Below are 5,451 nucleotides of genomic sequence, written 5' to 3'. Positions count from 1 at the left end.
ACTTTTGTACTTCATCGCGTGATATATGTTCTATCTGATGAAATTATGAGTTATGAGAGTGGTATAGATTTTTGTTGATTTTTATGTATCTCTGTATTGGAAGCTCATAATCTGTATGCGTAGAAAATTAATTTTCATAATTCATACTTTCACTTAATTTTCACTACAGATGGCTTTTCGGCACCCAAATCAGCTTGTACGAGACTTGGTCAACACTACTCGTTATCATCCCCGAGATGTATTTGAGTTTCACTTGAAGTTTGGACGACCTGCACCGACAATGCCCGACTTCCCGGATTTGAGGAGGCGGTTGGACTATGTGGGTGAGATAGCTACCAAGGCGCAGGAGATGCTTGCAGTTCGTTGGGTGACAGGGCATTGCACTATGCCCTGTTTCCATCTTGCTGTGCTCGTGATAAACATACTCGCGGATCTACAAGCTGATTTGAGCAACCCAGACCTGGTCCCAGATGACCTCACGCTAGTATGGTTGAGGTTCCGCGACGCAAGGGCGACCGCTGAAGCCGTCCTCAAAGACATCCAGAGGAAAGCGTGGTGTGTCTCAGGCATTGCTTGGATATTCAAGTTCGTCGTTTACTCTATATTCACCATCCTTATAACTGCTATTTTTAATTGTTGAAACATATTTTGAAAATCTGAAAATTTTTATGCCTTGCCTATACTCTTCTTTCTTTATAGATCTTCTTTGTCCTTCTTCTCTTAGTAACCCTACCCCATGCCTTATCGTCGGAAACACCACAAAGAAGATCGAGCACACCGCCCCCACCATCACCGGCAGCATCGTCATCATCACCATCGCCCCCACCGACGGTGAGGGGAAGAAGCACCCGACCACATTGTTATCGGACATCGCCACCACAGCGAAGATCACGATCGACAGGAAAGCGTGCACGAAATCCACAAATCTCACGCGGTACTTCGCCGCCTCCTCTGTCGGAGCCGTCCACCACCCACAGTTATTAAAATGTCATTGATTTATTTAGTATAGATATTTCTTTCTATCTCTATATGTTATAAATATGAAGAGTTTTGATATGAAACACTTTTAGAATTTTATTTTAATTCATAATTATAGTTTAAAGAATATGTAGGATATTAAGTTGTTATACCAATTTCTAAAATTATAGATGGAAATAAAAAATCATTGTCATTTTATTATAGTATTGAAAAACAGTACTCCATATAGTAGGGGCATATAAGTCCTAAAATAATAACCCAACTCTGTTTCAATAAAAGTACTAGTAGTATACAGAATTTTGGGATAGGTTACATTTTTCTATAAATATATCTTTTTTATTCATAAGTCAAAATAAACGAAGCAAACTATATATATTCTTGAGATTATTATCCTATCATAGTCATAATTTCATAAACTAAACAGACAAACCAATTTGGAAAGGAATTATGAGATTAATTCAAATTCTTAACAAACTAATTAAAAGGTCATTAGTCACAAACAATAGAGAAACTTCTAACAAATTAGTTTGTTTGTTTAGTTTATTTTGTTAGAAGTTTAAAACTTAGATAATGACATTTGAGTGTCATTAATTTTCAGATCCCGAACTCATATAATGACATTTGAGTGGGCAAAACTTATCAAAATCGAAAGGACTAAACTAGAAAAGAACATAGGTCTTCAATTTTGTGAAGAACCGAAAATTTCCACTACCGGTGAAAGTAGGCAACGAAAATTGTAGGTGAATTAAGTCACTAATCTTCTTTCTAATATCTTTTTATATAGAGGTATAATGGCTAGATTAGGGTTCCGTGGAGGTTGGACATGGCCAAACTTGCACTCGTAGCCGGTGAATAAGTTTATATATGTCCTACTATAGGTAAATAAAGTTCACATACTCTATTCATACTTTCACGTATATTCGTACACAATTAATTTTCATGAGTACAGATGGCTTTTCAGCCCACATATCAGCTTGTATGAGAGTTGGTCAACACCACCTCTACTTGCTATCATTCCCGCGACATACTTGAGTTTCACTTAAAATTTGGACGACCTGCACCAACACCGCCTGTCTTCCCGGATTTGAGGAGGCGATAGGACTATGTGGCTGAGCTAGCCCCCAAAGCACAAGAAATGCTTGTTTTTCGTAGGGTAATGGGGCGTTGCACTATGTCTTGTTTCCATCTCGTCGTGCTCATGATCAATATATCGCGGATTTGGACAACCCAGACATCGTCCCATCTGATCTCGCGCCAATCTGGCTGAGGTTCCGCGACGCAAGGGCGACCGCTGAAGCCGTCGTCAATGACATCAAGAGGAAAGCATTTTGTGTCACTGTCATGGGTTGGATATTCGAGTTTTTCGTATATGCCATCATCAGCCTCCTTATATCCGCTGTTGTATTATTAAGCAAGCTGAATTCCCTATTTCCTCTAAAATTCTAAATGTCTAATTGCGTTAAGGGATGTCAATTCAACCTGAAACCCATGGGTCAGCCCGAATACCCCGGTGAAATGAGCGGGTTAGGGCTGTAATTTTATAACCCGAATACAAAACGGGCTAAACGGGTTGGCCCGACGGGTTGCGACTTTTAATTAAAATATATTGAGTTTTACGGACTCTTGTATTTTTGAATTTCATGTGTCACAATCATTAGTCTTTTTCAATCTACATTTTACACTTTTCCACTCAATGTCATATTATCAACTTTCATATTATCAACTTTCAAGTTCCATATCAACTCATTATTCTATCATCTCGTGATCAGTCACTACTGTCTTACTACCACCAACATAAATCAATACAAAATTAAGAATCAACCCATCAAAATTTCAATATATTTATCATTTTAATAATTATTCATGTAAGATATGATTTTTAATTTTCATAAAGAATTAATTATGAACAATGCCAAAATAATGACACGAGCACAAACTTTAATTGAAATTAATTGATTTAATTTTGATTTATCTTCGTTTAGATTGTAGTTGATCGAGAGGGAAGACTTCTCTTCAACTATTATTGAGGAAAAAATTTAAATATTTTATATGATTCTATCACTAAGAAGAAAAAATATCTAAAATTTAAATTCATTTTAGTGAGGAAAATTTGATTATAAGAGATTATTTTCGAAAGCTTTTAGGCTCGAATAGCCCGATGGGTTAGCCCAGAACACAGCGGGTTAGGGTTAGGGTTGAAAATTTATGATCCGGAAAATTCATAACCCGAATAGCCGCACCCAAATAGCCCGGCAACCCGAGTGGGTTGGCCCGAACCCTAACAGGTTAGCCCGATTGACATCCCTATGTGTTAGTATGAAAACCATAATAAGTACTTCAATGATTTTTTATAATATCAAACCGAGCTAGAGTTAACTGTTGCTTTATGGCTGAAGATATTTGAATTGAACTAGTAAATTGATAAAGCTGATTCCGGTTTAGACCGTCTAGACTGATTGCGGTTCAAAAACTATAAGCATCGGTCTAATACCAGATTGATTCGACAAGTGTGATTTAACAAATGCATGTCGATCATATCACTTCCTTCTCTCTCAATTAAGCACAGGTCTAATACCAGATTTATTCGATAGGTGCGATTCAACAAATGCATGACTATCATATCACTTTGTTCTCTCTAAATTAAAATTATCACTCCCTCCGTCCCAGATAATTCGACCCAGTATTCCATTTCGGGCCGTCCCACATAATTTGTTTCATTTCACTTTTACCATTTTTGGTAGTGGACCCCATATTCCACTAACTCATTCGTACTCACATTTTATTATAAAACTAATACTTTAAAAATAGGACCCACATTCCACCAACTTTTTCAACTCACTTTCCATTAGATTTCTTAAAATCCGTGCCGAGTCAAAGTGTCCTAAATTATCTGGGACGGAGGGAATATCTTTGAATCGAATCGTTTCATCCATCCATTAACTGAAGTACTACACCAAACAAATACAGTGGTGAAAATAATCTCTCTTACACTACGTTCCTATGACAACAAAACGACATCAAAACGCCGCCGTTCTATGTTTAAGAAGTTATATTCATGCACGGATTCATTCCAAAACTCACGATTAATAAAAATCAATAGTAAGTCATATTCCAAAACACAAATTTAATAACAATGATTAACCTCGGCTCTAAGATTGAATTAATCAAATAATCAATTAATCCCCAAATTCAAACCCACTCACTCCTTCGACAGAGGAAACCCTACCCCATGCCTTGTCGTCGGATACACTACGAAGAAGATCGAGCACACCGCCCCCACCATCATCGGCAGCATCGTCATCATCACCATCTCCCCCACCGACGGTGACGGGAAGAAGCACCCGGCCACATTCTGATCGGACATCGCCACCACCGCGAAGATCACGATCGACAGGAACGCGTGCACGAAATCCACGAATGTCACGCGGTACTTCGCCGCCTCCTCCGCCGCCAGCCCGCCGGAGCCGTCCACCACCCACAGGCCGCGGAACGTCGCCACGCCGTACCGCACCTTCCCCCTCTCGTCCCTGAAGCTGTCCGTGAAGTTCAGCACGAAGCACGTGACGGCGCAGAACGCCAGCACAGCCGCGGTGGCGCCCTGGCTCGCCTTCGACCGGCATTTCCCCTCGTTCGTCACGATCGGAGAGAGGAATTGGAATGTGAGGACGGATCCGGTGGGGAGGTGGTTGGAGAGGCGCGCCGTCCCCTTGAATGTCTTCCGCACCACCTTCTGCCGCGGCGTCTTCTCCGGCTTCCCCTCCGGCTTCCCCGGTTCTTTGAGCAGCGGAGCTTTTGAATTTTCCATTTTTTTAACGATGAATAAATAATTGTTGGTGCAGACTATATTTTTACTAGAGTTTATATGGAGAACTAAGAAATTTATGTAATACTCCACAAATTCAAAAACTATTGTAAAACATGGTGGATATATATCTACGATAAAATTGACAACTTAAGAAAGATATGACGTCCAATTTAGAAGCCACATATACAATAAAATCTAAACCATTGATGAAAAGCCTCTACCATTTCTACCACACAAGTTAGATTTTATTGAAAAAATATTTTTCTCGTTTCTTTTTGTTTTGTTTATTTTTCTCATTTTCCTTTTTTGCAAATCTATTCGGTTTGAGAAGTCAGTTCTTAGGATATATTTTGGTGCATTTTTCCTATATCTATTATTTTCAAGGTCAGATGTATCATGATTGTATTTATTGCACAATATTATTACAAAATTTGACTCATAGAATGTCTACGTTGTTAATATTTTTTAGCTCTTATAGAAAAAACAAAATTAATTATTATTATTATTATTATTATTATTATTATTATTATTATTATTATTATTATTATTATTATTATTGTTATTGTGGACATGATAGCATTTTGCTTAGAAAAGACACTAATGTCTTAATCGTGGACATTATACTCTTGTCACTACAATTGGGATCCTATGAAAATAAATAGTACTCC

The 5,451-nt window shown here is 38.3% G+C and overlaps 1 pseudogene; it reads right to left on the bottom strand.

Annotated features, from left to right (window-relative positions):
* Window positions 1–4,046: 4,046 nt before the first annotated feature.
* Window positions 4,047–4,892, bottom strand: LOC125190772 (protein DMP7 pseudogene; annotated as a pseudogene).
* Between the last annotated feature and the right edge of the window lie 559 nt (window positions 4,893–5,451).

Source organism: Salvia hispanica, chromosome 5, assembly GCF_029641045.1.
Source record: "Salvia hispanica isolate PSC_SH4W2 chromosome 5, Shi_PSC_v1, whole genome shotgun sequence".
In the NCBI taxonomy this organism is placed as follows: Eukaryota; Viridiplantae; Streptophyta; class Magnoliopsida; order Lamiales; family Lamiaceae; genus Salvia; species Salvia hispanica.
The sequence above is the reverse complement of the archived record's forward strand: the minus strand, read 5'-3'. Positions and strand labels throughout refer to the sequence as shown.